Raw genomic sequence first — 16,480 nt, 5'->3', positions numbered from 1 at the left:
ATGAAGTGTAGTCTCACGCGGTCTGCACGCCCAGCACGAACGCTGGTCCAACTGAGGCTCCAGGTGGAAATGGCATGGCAAGCCGTTCCACAGGACTACATCCAGCATCTCTACGATCGTCTCCATGGGAGAATAGCAGCCTGCATTGCTGCGAAAGGTGGATATACACTGTACTAGTGCCGACATTGTGCATGCTCTGTTGCCTGTGTCTATGTGCCTGTGGTTCTGTCAGTGTGATCATGTGATGTATCTGACCCCAGGAATGTGTCAATAAAGTTTCCCCTTCCTGGGACAATGAATTCACGGTGTTCTTATTTCAATTTCCAGGAGTGTATTATTGGACCACGGCCTCTTAGCCCGGAAGTTTTAATTACTGAAGACGCCGGCCGTGAAATCCTACACGGCAAAGATAACTGTTTCGTTGTCAACTAGCCAGACAATAAGGCAGGAAATTATCTTTTTTTTTTTACAGAATGTCGAAGTAAAAAACGCTTGAGCATTTGTTAGTGCCATTGCGAGCGTTGTGGACGCACAAAGTGTCGAAGGCGGCCAGTGGCGACCGCCTGACGAAGCTCGGTTCCTCCAGTGCAGGCTTGTCTTCACCTCTGTGTACTACAGCTCTTCTGCACGCCGGATAGTAGTTTACACGTTGGCTGGAGTAATGGCGTGACAGTAGCTAAGTAAACGGCACCGATAAACACGATTGTTTCGGGGCGAGGCTTCGACGACTTTCTTGTTCGCCATCGTCTGCCTACACAGTCACATTTCTCGGCCTATTTCTCTCGAAAAATTCGGAAAAGGCTGCGTTCACATAACGAAGTGGCAGTTGTTTAGCAGCGCAAAAGTTCTCTGCCTCTCCCTCACTGCGCGGAATCAACACCTCAGTACCTACAGGTCGACCTACTTCGCGGCCGCGTCTGCCAGTACGTCCGCAGCAGTTCTCGGTTTCAAAGGACGCCAACAACAGACACGCCCCGTTGTTTAATTTCTGCGAGTGTTACTCACTTCGTGACAACGCAGCCACGACGTAAGAACGCGAGATCGGAGGGTGACAAAGCGGGGAGCGAGCATCTAGATAGCCTCCCTCACCAGGAGACACTGGACAGGGGCACACAGTACTCGCTACCTGTTGGCGCTTTCGTATTTTTAACTTAATAATTTCGCGTCTTACAAAACTGGAAGCTACTGTCGGGTTTCGCAGACCCAGGGCTATGCCGGTGATTAGTTGTCGCTACATTTGAAGCACTATACCGATGCCGTATTTCGTGTAGCTTCTTATCTTTCACTGTTGTTAAATGTGATTGCTGAATGCGGGTTCAGGTCCAATGTCTGGGAGTAAATTTTACGTGTCTGGGGGTCTGCCAGAACCACCGCACAGTGGCGTCAAATACCAAAAAGCTGGCAGAAGTCAAAAAAATAAGTTCACCTTACGGTAATTTCTAGTCGCGGGTTTGGTTGGGTAAGGGTCCGAAGGTCGAATTCCGATCGCCACAGCCCCATAGCCTCTCCCTATACCTGCTGCTGTAGAACAGTTGGAGGGGAGCAAATATTTCAACGTTGCATTCAAATAGGCGCCAAATCTCTAAAAATCAATAGATTTCCATTCAGGATGAAATCAATTGACGAAAGTAAGTAGAAAATCATTGCAATACAATATTAGTAATAATAGTCAACGCGATAGCAATAAATGAATCATTTATGTCCAAATGAACGGAAAATTACAACGTAAAATTTTAAACACGTGGAGAAAAGTTTATAACCTCTGCAAAGTTCAACGATCTGACCGATCGTATGCTGTAGATGGAACTATTCTTGAATGGAAAAAGTTAAAACTTACTGCATCTAGCTGCAACTGCGTCATTGGTACTAACTCTTGCAACGTACAACATAGTTTGCTGAATTTCGTACATCAACGAAGCGGAATGTTGCTCTTTTCCTTGAATTTATCTGCGGTATTCATTGTATTTCGAGTTCTGTAATACGTAATTCACTTTTATGAATATACTCTTCCCCTTTTCAAATAATATTTTGGAATGAATAATAGTAACGAGGTTAAATATCTAACTACCCTCCTATATAGATATTATATTTTCCAAAACAATGGAATACTTCTTTTACGCCGCGCGGGATTAGCCGAGCGGTCTATGGCGTGGCAGTCATGGACTGTGCGGCTGGTCCCGGCGGAGGTTCGAGTCCTCCCTCGGGCATGGGTGTGTGTGTTTGTCCTCAGGATAATGTAGGTTAAGTAGTGTGTAAGCTTAGGGACTGATGACCTTAGCAGTTAAGTCCCGTAAGATTTCACACACATTTGAACATTTTTTGAAGTTCTTTTACGATCATTATTAATATCCGATCCATTTATTTGAAGTTCGCGCGAATTTCCTCGAGAAAACTCGATCTCGTTGCCAGAAGCAGTTTCATTGTTAGTTGCGCCACGTATACCAGCAAGTACAGTACGTTCCAGCGATTTAAAATTCAATCAACTGATTGTGAATCAATTTATCCTTCGGATGAAGACCTATGAACTTTCAATCAACCGGTTGTATGTTTTATTGTGTTACACAATTTTCTCTATAAAATTGATTAATTCTAAATCCACCATTCTGTTTTTATTTCAAAATTTGACTTCGGACCAAGTCGTGGGATATGGGCAACGGCACAAAGTAGGGGACTGCCTATAGGGGCGATGTACAGCGGGGACTTCGTGTGCCCCAGGACCGCTACGGTAGCTGGGAAGGCCCTATGGGAACCCTGAAACGTGACGGCTAACGGGGCTCTGGTGAAGCTGCGATAGGCCTAGCAAGCCAGTAGTGGATAAATCAACTGCTTTCAAAAAGGGAACATGCCTCGGATCACGGAACGGATTTAAAGGAAACCGACCAAGCAATGGAAAAGGATTACGAGATGGTTTACGACTGGGCACCTTAAACGTAAGGACTCTAACTGGGAAGTTAGAAGAAATTGTAGAAATGATGGAAAGGAGGAAATTGGACATCTTGGGACTTGCTGAGACTAGGTGGAGAGGAGTTGGTGAAAAACCACTAAGTAAAGGATGTAAACTGTACTGGATAGGGAATGAGAGGGGAAGAAATGGAGTGGCAATAGTGGTCAGAGAGGGTCTGCAGGAGGAGGTGGAAGATATCAATGATCGAATGATAAAAGCCAGAGTACGGGTGAAAGGAAAAAGCATTGAAATCATCCAAGCATATGCCCCACAGGTGGGGTGTACAAAAAAGGAGAAGGAGGAATTTGAAGATGACATGCAAAAGCAGCTAAATGGAGGTAATCAGATTATAATAGGGGACCTCAATGCACATGTTGGCACAGACAGGAAAGGATTCGAGGAGATAATGGGACCAGAGGGCTGGGGGAACCGAAATAGAGAAGGAAAATTGTTGCTGGAATTCTGCAAGAGGAATGGGCTGGCGATCGCAAATTCCTGGTACAAGAAGAGAAGTAGCCACAAAATAACTTGGTACAGTGGAGACTGGTCCAAAACTTCAGTAGTAGACTATGTACTAGTGGATAGGCAGATGATGAGCAGCCTCACAGATGTTAAGGTCATTCCATCTGAGGCCTTAGACAGTGACCATCGGCTGTTGGTAGCCACCCCGAGAGAGAAAAAAGATAGGAGGGCAACAGACATACAGGAGAAAAGGTTGAAGACATGGATGCTGAAAGAGGATGAACGGAGGACCCAGTACCAGACACTGATCAGGAAGAAGCTGCCAAAGGAAGATCAGAGAACAGTGGAAGAAGAATGGGGAGATTTTAAGAGGGCTCTAGTTGAGGCAGCTGAGACTGTGTGCGGAAGAACTAGCACAAAGAGGAGAAGTAAGGAAACCCCATGGTGGAACAACATATGTAAAGAGGCAGTACTTCGAAAGAACAGAGCCTTCAGAGACTGGTTCCAGACCCGAACAGAGGAAGCTAGGGTAAAATATAAGGAAAGCAAGAAAGCGGCACAGACCATAGTAAGGGCGGAGAAGAAGAAGTGGATGGAAAAATGGACAAGAATGTTAGAAGAGGACAGTGAAGGGAACAAAAAAGTACTTTACACCATGGTAAGAAATAAGAGGAACGACAGAAGCGAGTGCCTGAGGATCATGGATAATAATGGAAGAGTTGTGGAGGAAATGCATGAGCTCAAAAATATTTGGAAGGAGTACTTCTGTTGAATGCCGTCAAGCGGGTAACTAACAGCGATGGAGAGCCTAAGGCAGCAGACGGTTATAATAGTGGGGAAATTGATGATCTAACTTGGAATGAAGTGGAAGAAGCCATAAAGAGGATGAAACGGGGCAAGGCACCAGGTTGGGACGAAGTAACAGTGGATATGATACGAGCAGCAGGAGAAGTAGGAACCCAGTGGCTATACAGAGTGCTGAGGGTGGTGTGGAAGGAGAACAGAATTCCTGAGGATTGGAAGAAAGGAATTATAGTCCCGATCTTCAAGAAAGGGGATAAAAGGAGATGTGAGAACTACAGAGGAATCACCCTGCTATGCCACTGTGGAAAAATCTATGAAAAGATCCTGGAGAAGAGAATAAGAAGCAGTATTGAAAGTAGACTGCAAGAGGAGCAGTATGGTTTCAGACCGGGAAGATCAGCAACGGACCTCATATTTGCGGTAAGGCAACTGCAGTAAAGGCGCTATGAGTACGGGAAGGACTTAATCATGGCCTTTTTAGATATTGAGAAGGCGTATGACAGTATCTGTAGGGACCGGCTCTGGGATGTGCTGAACGCAAAAGGGATAGATGAAGAGATAACACGAAAAGTCAGAAAAATCTATGAGGGAAGTGAGAGTTGTGTGAAAGTAGGGAGGGAACGTACTGCATGGTTCAAGCTGGAAAATGGGCTGCGACAGGGAAGTGCACTTTCGCCTTTATTGTTTATTATTGTTATGGATGAAATCCTACAGCAAGTATCAGATGCAATTGGAGATCATAAAATGAAAGCAGTGCTTTTTGCCGATGACCTGATGTTATGGGGAAATTGCGAGAAGGAGGTGCAAGAGCAGTTAGATGTATGGGAGGCAACGGCAGCACAATATGGAATGCATTTCTCTGCAAAGAAAAGTGAAATAATTGTCACAACAAGGAAGAAGAATAGGCCAAATGTGGATATAACTTGTGGAGGGGAAAAACTACAAGTGGTAGAGAACTTCAAGTACCTGGGAAGCATGATTGAAAGTAAGGGGGGAAACGCAATGGAAGTAAATGAAAGGTGCAGAAAAGCAGGGCAGTTCTTCAAATGCATTAGGGGGCTTATTTGGAGCAAGGAGGTGCCACAGAAATCCAAGGGAATTATATACCGAACCTACTTTGTCCCCATATTGGCATACGGAAGTGAGACATGGGTAATGCACAAAAGCGACAAAAGTAGAATACAAGCTAGTGAAATGAAGTTCCACAGGAGCAGGTTGAGTGTAACAAGACGAGACAGATTGCGAAATGTGGTTCAAATGGCTCTGAGCACTATGGGACTCAACTGCTGAGGTCATTAGTCCCCTAGAACTTAGAACTAGTTAAACCTAACTAACCTAAGGACATCACAAACATCCATGCCCGAGGCAGGATTCGAACCTGCGACCGTAGCGGTCTTGCGGTTCCAGACTGCAGCGCCTTTAACCGCACGGCCACTTCGGCCGGCTGCGAAATGTGTATGTGAGGGAAAGACTAAAGGAGGAACCAGTACAGGACAGGATAGAAAAATCAAGACTGCAGTGGTATGGACACATGAAGAGAATGGATGAGGGAAGAATTCCAAAGAGGATGTTTGATCTGCAACTGGAGGGGAAGAGGCCCAGGGGAAGACCAAGAGATAGATGGGTGAAGGGAGTGAAGGAATGTGTGACGAGAAGAGGAGAGAACTGGACGAAGGTGGAAGAGGGGGAATGGTGGAAAGACAGAACACGATGGAGAGGCTTGTGTTGCCGACAGACCCAGCCAGTGGCTGGAAACTGTCCAAGATGATGATGATGATGATGATGACTTCGGACCCCGAAAACCCTCGAGTACTGACATTCACCCGAATTTATAACGTTTTCGACTTTTGGCCATCTTTTTGCGATTTGACCCCACTGTGCGCCGGTAGCAAGGAGGCAATTTTTGGTAAGTTTTGTTTGGGTCTGCAGGACCCATAGTAACGCGATACCTCTTTTTCTAACACAAATATAATTTTAGCTCATATTCAGCGCGCTCAATCACACCTTTTCTTTCAGACGACAGCTACAATGGATGAGAGGGAAGATCCACATGTGTAACTATACATTGGTAAATGAAATGACTAGAGAAGAACGAGGTGAAGGCGGTTTAGACACAGACACTAAATTGTGCAGTGAACACGATACACAAAGTGAAGAAAGTAAGGATGACAGTGATACAAATCAGAATAATACTAAAATTATTTTTTGGTACAGATAATGGATGAAGCACATTCCTAATCCTCGTATGAGGGCTTCATATAACATTTTTATCTCATCTTTCAGGTGTGAGGGGAATTGGCGAAGGATAAAAAGACAGAAATGGAGATGTGGTGGTTGCTTTTCACTGATGAAATACTGGATGAAGTAGTGACATGTATGTCTGCTAATTCTAGAGACAGACAGAGTTGAAATTGAAGCCTTTATTGGTGTGATGTATTTTGCTGGGCCGGCTGGTGTGGCCGAGCGGTTCTAGGCGCTTCAGTCTAGAACCGCGCGACCGCTACGGTCGCACGTTCGAATCCTGCCTCGGGCATGGATGTGTGTGATGTCCTTAGTTTAGTTAGGTTTAAGTAGTTCTAAGTTCTAGGGGACTGATGACCTCAGATGTTAAGTCCCATAGTGCTCAGAGCGATTTCAACCATTTTTTTTTTTTTTTATTTTGGTGTAAGGTACAAGGCTGCTTAGGGTAAATTTACAGGAATACATGGACAGAGGAGGCACAGGATTATAAATATTCTGTACTGCAACGACTCTACAAAAGGTTCAGGTTGCTGTCAAAGACTTGATAATAAGTCAACTATGTCCGACAGAGGAATATGGGATAAATTGACTCCTGTACGAAATATCTTTGACCTGTTCACAAAAAACTGCAAGGTGCTGTACTCTCTTGATGAATGTGTGATTGTAGTTGAAAAGCTTGTAAAATGCAAGAGGGCTACGAGTCCTTCCAAACCTGGAATATATGGAATGAAAGTTTCCAGTCCTGCTGGCGCAAGAACAGCTTACACCTCAAATTCGGAAGTATAATGAAGAGAGCAACCAAATGGAGACCTCAAAAGCTGAGTAACCGTGCAGCTGACGCCATGGAAAGGTTGTGTAATCATATTTTCAAACATAAAGAAAGGTAACTACGGATAAATGGTCTACAAGGTATGAATGAACTGGCCCCGTCAATTCTGAAAGACCATCAACCAAGTAGTAGAACAAACAATAGATACGTGTGAATGGGACATGTTTTATTAGATTCACCAGACGAATAATAACAAAATAAATGGAAATCCTGCTTCACTTTAACCTCGTACAGTTTTACGATGGCTTCATATTAGTGAAGTTGCTAAATTTCAGGCAAAATCTTTTATTAGCCGCAAATCCGTAAATCAACATTTGTGGACCAATATTTATATGAACTTTTTTCTTTAGTTTTACTTGTAGAATAACACCCTAAACCAAAGTCAAGCCTTTTTGTACAGCGAATCATTGAAAAAAATAGAGAAATGTAGAAAACTGGGTGTAAGAGCCCGATGATAGTAGACGTGATACGCGCCTACCTGCTGTACGCAGACGCACACACTCACACGCCTGGCCCGTGGTAGAGGTGAGAGTCGTCTCGCAGCTGCCACGCCTCGCCAGCAACTGTTCCAGCAACAGGTGGCCGGCGCCACCGCAGCTCTGGCGTCACGTGACCCGTTCTCCGAATACTGCCGGAAAAGACGGAACGCGCGAAGCGTTACCTTCGCTCCGTAGAGCTCTCTTCCGGGAAATGAACCGACTCGACAAGTGCTACGGCAGAACGTTGCTTTGCGAGCGAGTCGTTCTTTCCTCGGCCTTCCTCAGAAACGACACGTCTGACTTACGCTATTGCACACAACAGGTACAAAAACAAGTAGTCTCCGCCCTCTTAGAATTCTGAAATTCATTCTACAGTGCACCTTGTAACGCGACATCCTCCTCTGGCATTACTTTTCCTCGACAGTAGTCGTCGATACCAGTATTATTTTTCTAATTTAGCTCAGGCCAGTAATATCTCGGCTGCTTTTCTGATAACTTTCATACAATTTTATGCACAGTACACTATGTGATTAAAAGTATCCGTACACCTGGCTGAAAATGACTTGCAAGTTCGTGGCGCCCTCCATCGGTAATGCTGGCTCTGAATATGAAGTTGACCCACCTTTAGCCTTAATGATAGTTTCCACTCTCGCATGCATACGTCCAATCAGGTGCTGGGGAATGGCTGCCCATTCTTCACAGTGCGCTGTACTGAGGAGAGGTATCGATGTAAGTCGGTCAAACATCCCAAAAGTTTGTATAGGGTTCAGGTCAGTACTCTGTGCAGGCCAGTCCATTACAGGGATGTTATTGTCGTGTAATCACTCCACCACAGGCCACGGTTTATGAGCAGGTGCTCCATCGTGCTGAAAGATGCAATCGCCATCTCCGAATTGCTCTCCAACAGTGAGAAGGAAGAAGGTGTTCTGCGATAGTGCCACGGAAAACAACAAGGGGTGCACGTATCCTCCACGAAAAACACGACCACACGATAATTACCACCATCACCGAATTTTATTGTTGGCACTGCACACTCTGGCAGATAACGTTCACCCGAGCATTCGCCATACCCACACCCTGCCATCGGGTCGCCACATCGTGTACCGTAATTCGTCACTCCACACAACGTTTTTCCACTATTCAATCGTCCAATATTTACCCTCCCCACACCAAGCGAAGCGTCGTTTGGCATTTACCGTCGTGAGGTGTGGCTTATTGTCACGGTTCGCCTAACTCAAAAGATGTTCAAATGTGTGTGAAATCTTATGGGACTTAACTGCTAAGGTCATCAGTCCGTAAGCTTACAAACTACTTAACCTAAATTATCCTAAGGACAAACACACACACCCATGCCCGAGGGAGGATTGGAACCTCCGCCGGGACCAGCCGCACAGTCCATGACTGCCGCGCCATAGACCGCTCGGCTAATCCCGCGCGGCTTCGCCTTACTCTCATAGTACTTCCAGTGTGTGCTGATGCAGTGGGGAATTCCTATGTGTTGGTCTGGATAGATTTCTGGCTATTACACATTACGACCCTCTTCAACTCCCAGCAGTCTTTGTCAGTCAACAGACGAGGTCGGCCTATACGCTTTTGTGCTTTACATGTGCCTTCACGTTTCCACTTCACTATCACATCGGAAACAGTGGACTTAGAGATGTTTTGGAGTGTGAAAAACTCGCAAACGGACGTATAACACAAGTGACACCCAGTCACCTGACCACATTCTAAGTTCGTGAGTTCTGTGGAGCGCTCCATTCTGCTCTCACACGATGTCTAATGACGACTGAGGTCGCTGATATGGAGTACATGGCAGAAGGAGGTGGCAGATCAATGAACCTAATACGAAAAACGTATACTTTTCATCACATAGTGTATGTTATATTTCAAATTAAAATTTAAGAAAAGGAATTACTTTTTTTGGATGCTATGATCGATCAGTACCCGTACTGAATGTACATTAAAATTATTTGTTTTACAAACATTTGAAATTACGAATTATTTGACACTCTTAAAATTTTTATTATTAATTACGCAATATAGTACTGTTTATTATGTTTATTTCTGCATTCATGTATGAAATAATAATCGAAACTAATAAAAATTTATTTGTCAAGATAAATTGTAAACTCTTTGGAATATTCTTATTTCCGCTGAGTGAGGGAGTAGTATGCATGTCTCTGATGTGATCGGACGTATTTTTGTACTTTGCCCAAACATTCTAATTTCGGCTTCGTTATCGTGAAAAATCAAGAGACTGTATGAGACACTAAAATGTGACAAAATATATTAACGTAGCAGCAAAAAATCTGCAACAACAATCTTAATGTTGATTAATCGGGTTTTTCTGCCGGTTATTGGCGTCCTTCCTGAACGATATTTCAACAGCGGGACTCGCAGTCTTCTTTAAGTGCTGCCTGATACAGCTGTCAGTACCAGAGTCACGCTGTTGAAATATCGTTCACGAAAGACGCCAATAACCGGCAGAAAAACCCGATTAATCAACATGACAACGCCTCGCCGGGAAAGCAATATTCAAATTTACTTACAATTAGATCAATCCAAACGTTAGAATCTAAAATGTGACATTTTCAGTTTGAAGAATCAGACCCCTAGACAAGAAGAACTGGAGCCAACTCTACGTGAAAAGATAAGTAAACCAGAAAATTTATTGTAATCTTCGATCCTCTCAAATCTTCATAAAAGGCTAATGTGCACAATAGTTGTAAGAAGGAAGGAGGGGGTAGATTACAAGGTCTTTATCTCTTGCAAACCTAAATTCGACCACACGGGGTGTCTTCACAGATATCTGATTAGCCCGATTAATATTTGATCGAGAGAATAGAGAATGTCATACTGAACGGTGAAAGTTCTATGGAAACGAAAGTGATACTGCGTCCATATGAAAGCCTATATGGGTGCTAGTGTTCTCAATATGCGAAGTTTATTTATCAGATACGGCCATGAATACTATTAATATTGCACACTAACGGTGTTCTTGTGTGCACGGAAGAATCGTCACTGGACGATGGTAACGAAATTCAGAAAGAATTGGAAAAAAGAAATTTTCACTTGGTGTAATAAACTGCAGCTCTCCTTGAATGTGGGTCAGTGTAAAATAATCCACCTGAGAAAGAGGGTGACCGCGTTAGTACTCGATTGCAGATCACCTTAAGCAGGTCCCACTATGTAAGTAATCATGGGTAATAGGAAAAAGCGGTATGAAATGGGCCAGTCCTGTGAAATCAGTATTAGGCAAGGGTAATGGAAAACTTGGATTTCTTGGGAAGGTTCTGTGAAAGTATGGACCATCTATAAAGACTGTTGCTAAACCTAAACTCCACCCGAACAGGCCATGAAGGCACAACGATACCGACCGGCCGCTGGGTCATCCTTAGCCCACAGGCGTCAATGGATGCGGCCATTTTTGTCGCCTCACGAGACTGGAGCCCTAAGGGCTCACAAGGGCTGAGTGCACCCCGCTTGCCAACAGGGCTCGGCTGACCGGATGGTCACCCATCCAAGTGCTAGCCCAGCGGTTAACTTCGGCGATCTGGTGGAAACCGGTGTTACCACTGCGGGTGGCCGTAAAGGCTGTTACTCAAAAATGGTTCAAATGGCTCCGAGCACTATGGGACTTAACTTCTAGGGTCATCAGTCCCCTAGAACTTAGAACTACTTAAACCTAACTAACCTAAGGACATCACACACATCCACGCCCGAGGCAGGATTCGAGTCTGCGACCGTAGCGGTCGCGCGGTTCCAGGCTGTAGCGCCTAGAACCGCTCCGCCACCCCGGCCGGCGACTGTTACTAGTCCGACTTATCTATTCTCCCAGCGTTTGAAGGCTTTATCACGCAGAGATGTCAGGAATGTGCCGCTAGAATTTCAATGTGGTCAGCACATCGCTCAATAAGGAGTAATAGACATGTGATGTTTAAAGCTTTCCCGGCGTACTGATTGTTCCGTAAAAACACGGGAGAACTGCCGGATATCAGTAACGTCCTGCCACGATATTTCGGCGCAGAGTCTTCTGGCCATCTTGAGGTGAGTGCCACTGTAGCAGTACTGGCGAGTATGCGCTGAGCTCCGCTATTTAAAGCCGTACTGAGGTGACAGTGCGCATGCGCTGCTCAGCGTGCGCGTTCATGTAATAAACATTGTCGAGGAACGTAGGTCGGAGTCCCTGGAACAAAGACGACTCACTGGAGTAAATTCGGAGAACCGGTGCTCCACAGGGACTGCGCACCCATCCCGGTGCTACCAACTTCTGTCTAGTGATAGGCTCCCGAGAGTGAGGTGAGAGACCTTGGGGTGAGCACACAGGCACGAGGACAGCCGCTTTTGCCGGCCGACGTTGCCGAGCGGTTCTAGGCGCTAGAGTGGAATCGTGCGACCTCCACGGTCGCAGGTTCGAATCCTGCCTCGGGCATGGATGTGTGTGATGCCCTTAGGTTAGTTAGGTTTAAGTAGGTCTAAGTTCTAGGGGACTGTTAAGTCTCATAGTACTCAGAGCCATTTGAACAGCTGCGTTTGCCTCTCACAGCAAGCGAATGGAATGAGAAAGAAACGCGATAATGCTGGGACGATGCAGTCGCATGCGGATTGTGTAAGTAACGGGTGTCCGGGTAGAATTTTAATTTTACGTCATTTTGTCGTATGACTGTTGGCAGCCGTGTCTTTTTCATATTTGTTATCTGCGCTCCTTCCCATTAGTAGCCTGGTAGCTTTTGTGCGGTGAGCATTGTTTTTCGATGTTTATTTTCGTCACGGAGCAGATCACAACTGAGCAACGTATCTGAGTGATAAAAAGTTATTACGAAAACAGCGGAAGTCCCACTGCAAGCGTTCGTGAATTGCGTGACACTCGGACGTAGTTCTGTTCCAACCGATTCATCAGTTCGGAAGTTGATCTGGAAGTGTTCTATGTTCTATGTAAAAAAAAAAAAAAAAAAAAAGGGACGACCGCGTTCTGTTGGAACACAGGAATACATAGCTGTCGTGCGTGACAATGTAGCCGTAAGCCCCAGAAAATCGGTTCGCCGACGAGCTCAACAATTGAATTTACCACGAACTTCACTGCACGAAATCCTTTCAAAAGATCTGAAAATGCATGTGTACGAGATTCAACTTACACAAGAGCTGAAACGTGCAGAGCGTCCAAACAGACATCGATTTGCTCGGTGGGTGTTGGTTCGTCAAGCAGAGAACGAGAAATTCACAAAAAGAATTATTTTCTCAGAAGAGGCGCACTTCCACCTCAGTGGTAATGTCAATAAGCAGAATTGCGGAATTTGGGGCAACGAAAATCCGAGAGCGACTGTGAAAGATAAGACGCGTCCACAACACGCGACTGTGTGGTGCAGTGTGGGTTCTGGGCAGGGGGAGCCATCGGCCCCTACTTTTCTGAGAATGACGAGGAGGCTGCCGTCGCTGTGAGCGGCGACCGTTACTGATACACGTTTTCGCATTGGTTTTTCCCTCTTACTGATGAAAATGACGATTTTTGGTTTCAACAAGATGCTGCGATACGTCACACATCCCGTGAAACAACTGCTCTGCTGAATGTAAAGCTTAAACAAAAAGTTATCTCTTACCGTGACAACCACAAAATGGCCTGCCAGATTATGCGATTTTTTTTTTTTTTTTTATTTTTTTTTTTTTTTTGTGGGGACTGGTGAAATCAAAAGTGTAGGTGAATGTGGTGTGCGTACTGTAAGACCTTCGGTACACACACCATCAGATTATTTGGCTTGTCGCTCTAACGAAGTAGGCGAGTGTCAGCAATATAGATCGTGGTCTTATCGTGGCCGTCAACTCAGACGATAGAAATGCCACTTGCACGCTTAGAGTAGCAGATTGACGGTGACCAACTTTAAACAGAACTCGATTAATTTTCACACACATTTATTAAAATAATAAAAAGCATAGACATTACGTAACTTGATTCTGGATGCTGGTTACAATTGACAATCTGAAGTTCCTTTGGTCTTGGTACGTTAATCTTATTCTCACATATCTCTGATAGTTGACAAAGTGTCTATACATTTGTCTTCATGGCTATGTACAGGAATATGATAATCTTCTTAGGTGCAGATTGAAACTTGACTAATGCAGACTAATGCAGACTGATGCAGGCTGACTAATCGGCGGTCTGTACACTCGTTTAATACCTCGCGCATTCAGGTATCACTGCGCGAGTGTGATCTGTGAGGAGAAAAGGTTCTACATTAGCAGCAATCTCATTGGCTGCGTTACATACTAATACGCGGATCGGCGGAAGCAGAATTTGGTCCGTCTCTAAGGCAGCGCTATCTCGTAGTGCGGAGACGGACGAGCACTGCGCCTGCGCTGTTGTGCTTAGCGGGACGCGCTCTAGTGGGAAAGTTGTGTACGCTCTGACTACGCGGAACTATGTACACAACAGTGAACAAACCATAGACAACACATCAAATGCTGCGCGGTCTTGGGTGATCGTATGGAGGACACAATTTTTCATACAGAAATGAGTGAAGTTGCCCAAAGTGTTTCTAAAAGAAAGATCGCATTTTCAATAAATTTTGAATGTTCTATAGCACCATCGTGTCTTCAGTTGTGTTGTAGTTTAAGAGAAATGACGTCGTGAAATATGGCACTCGATTTTCGTCATTTGACAAAGTGTCTTAGTTACGTGACACATGCGGAAGGAACAGTTTCGTTTCATTTTAAGTAAAATTTGGATTTGCAACGTAGTGTTCAAGCACCTTTGGCACAATATAAATTCTCCCTTGTATTTTGTGAAACTACACTCCTGGAAATGGAAAAAAGAACACATTGACACCGGTGTGTCAGACCCACCATACTTGCTCCGGACACTGCGAGAGGGCTGTACAAGCAATGATCACACGTACGGCACAGCGGACACACCAGGAACCGCAGTGTTGGCCGTCGAATGGCGCTAGCTGCGCGGCATTTGTGCACCGCCGCTGTCAGTGTCAGCCAGTTTGCAGTGGCATACGGAGCTCCATCGAAGTCTTTAACACTGGTAGCATGCCGCGACAGCGTGGACGTGAACCGTATGTGCAGTTGACGGACTTTGAGCGAGGGCGCATAGTGGGCATGCGGGAGGCCGGGTGGACGTACCGCCGAATTGCTCAACACGTGGGGCGTGAGGTCTCCACAGTACATCAATGTTGTCGCCAGTGGTCGGCGGAAGGTGCACGTGCCCGTCGACCTGGGACCGGACCGCAGCGACGCACGGATGCACGCCAAGAAAATGGCTCTGAGCACTATGGGACTCAACTTCTGAGGTCATTAGTCCCCTAGAACTTAGAACTAGTTAAACCTAACTAACCTAAGGACATCACAAACATCCATGCCCAAGGCAGGATTCGAACCTGCGACCGTAGCGGTCTTGCGGTTCCAGACTGCAGCGCCTTTAACCGCACGGCCACTTCGGCCGGCTGCACGCCAAGACCGTAGGATCCTACGCAGTGCCGTAGGGGACCGCACCGCCACTTCCCAGCAAATTAGGGACACTGTTGCTCCTGGGGTATCAGCGAGGACCATTCGCAACCGTCTCCATGAAGCTGGGCTACGGTCCCGCACACCGTTAGGCCGTCTTCCGCTCACGCCCCAACATCGTGCAGCCCGCCTCCAGTGGTGTCGCGACAGGCGTGAATGGAGGGACGAATGGAGACATGTCGTCTTCAGCGATGAGAGTCGCTTCTGCCTTGGTGCCAATTATGGTCGTATGCGTGTTTGGCGCCGTGCAGGTGAGCGCCACAATCAGGACTGCATACGACCGAGGAACACAGGGCCAACACCCGGCATCATGGTGGGGGGAGCGATCTCCTACACTGGCCGTACACGCCACTGGTGATCGTCGAGGGGACACTGAATAGTGCACGGTACATCCAAACCGTCATCGAACCCTTCGTTCTACCATTCCTAGACCGGCAAGGGAACTTGCTGTTCCAACAGGACAATGCACGTCCGCATGTATCCCGTGCCACCCAACGTGCTCTAGAAGGTGTACGTCAACTACCCTGGCCAGAAAGATCTCCGGATCTGTCCCCCATTGAGCATGTTTGGGACTGGATGAAGCGTCGTCTCACGCGGTCTGCACGTCCAGCACGAACGGTGGTCCAACTGAGGCGCCAGGTGGAAATGGCATGGCAAGCCGTTCCACAGGACTACATCCAGCATCTCTACGATCGTCTCCATGGGAGAATAGCAGCCTGCATTGCTGCGAAAGGTGGATATACACTGTACTAGTGCCGACATTGTGCATGCTCTGTTGCCTGTGTCTATGTGCCTGTGGTTCTGTCAGTGTGATCATGTGATGTATCTGACCCCAGGAATGTGTCAATAAAGTTTCCCCTTCCTGGGACAATGAATTCACGGTGTTCTTATTTCAATTTCCAGGAGTGTAGTTTCAGTAAAAACCGGCCGGCCAGAGTGGGCGTGCGGTTCTAGGCGCTACAGTTTGGAACCGCGAGACTGCTACGGTCGCAGGTTCGAATCCTGCCTCGGGCATGGATGTGTGTGATGTCCTTAGGTTAGTTAGGTTTAATTAGTTCTAAGTTCTAGGCGACTGGTGACCTCAGAAGTTAAGTCGCATCGTGCTCAGAGCCATTTGAACCATTTTTTTCATAAAAACCTTACACAAAAGCGACATGCCACACATAGCTAACAAATTCAGTTCATACCAGCAGCCGATACAAGACATTGTGATGGTTC

At 46.0% G+C, this 16,480-nt stretch overlaps 1 protein-coding gene across 1 annotated transcript in view; it reads right to left on the bottom strand.

Annotated features, from left to right (window-relative positions):
• The window catches only part of LOC126426875 (ankyrin repeat and protein kinase domain-containing protein 1-like), a 90,369-nt gene extending 82,471 nt beyond the window's left edge, over positions 1-7,898 (bottom strand). Inside the window, exon 1 of the mRNA XM_050088918.1 lies at positions 7,759-7,898. The gene's annotated coding sequence lies outside the window, so the exon portion shown is untranslated. The remainder of the gene's footprint in view (positions 1-7,758) is intronic.
• Positions 7,899-16,480: the final 8,582 nt, after the last annotated feature.

The sequence above is a fragment of the Schistocerca serialis genome, chromosome 11 (assembly GCF_023864345.2).
Source record: "Schistocerca serialis cubense isolate TAMUIC-IGC-003099 chromosome 11, iqSchSeri2.2, whole genome shotgun sequence".
Classification (NCBI taxonomy): Eukaryota; Metazoa; Arthropoda; class Insecta; order Orthoptera; family Acrididae; genus Schistocerca; species Schistocerca serialis.
The sequence above is the reverse complement of the archived record's forward strand: the minus strand, read 5'-3'. Positions and strand labels throughout refer to the sequence as shown.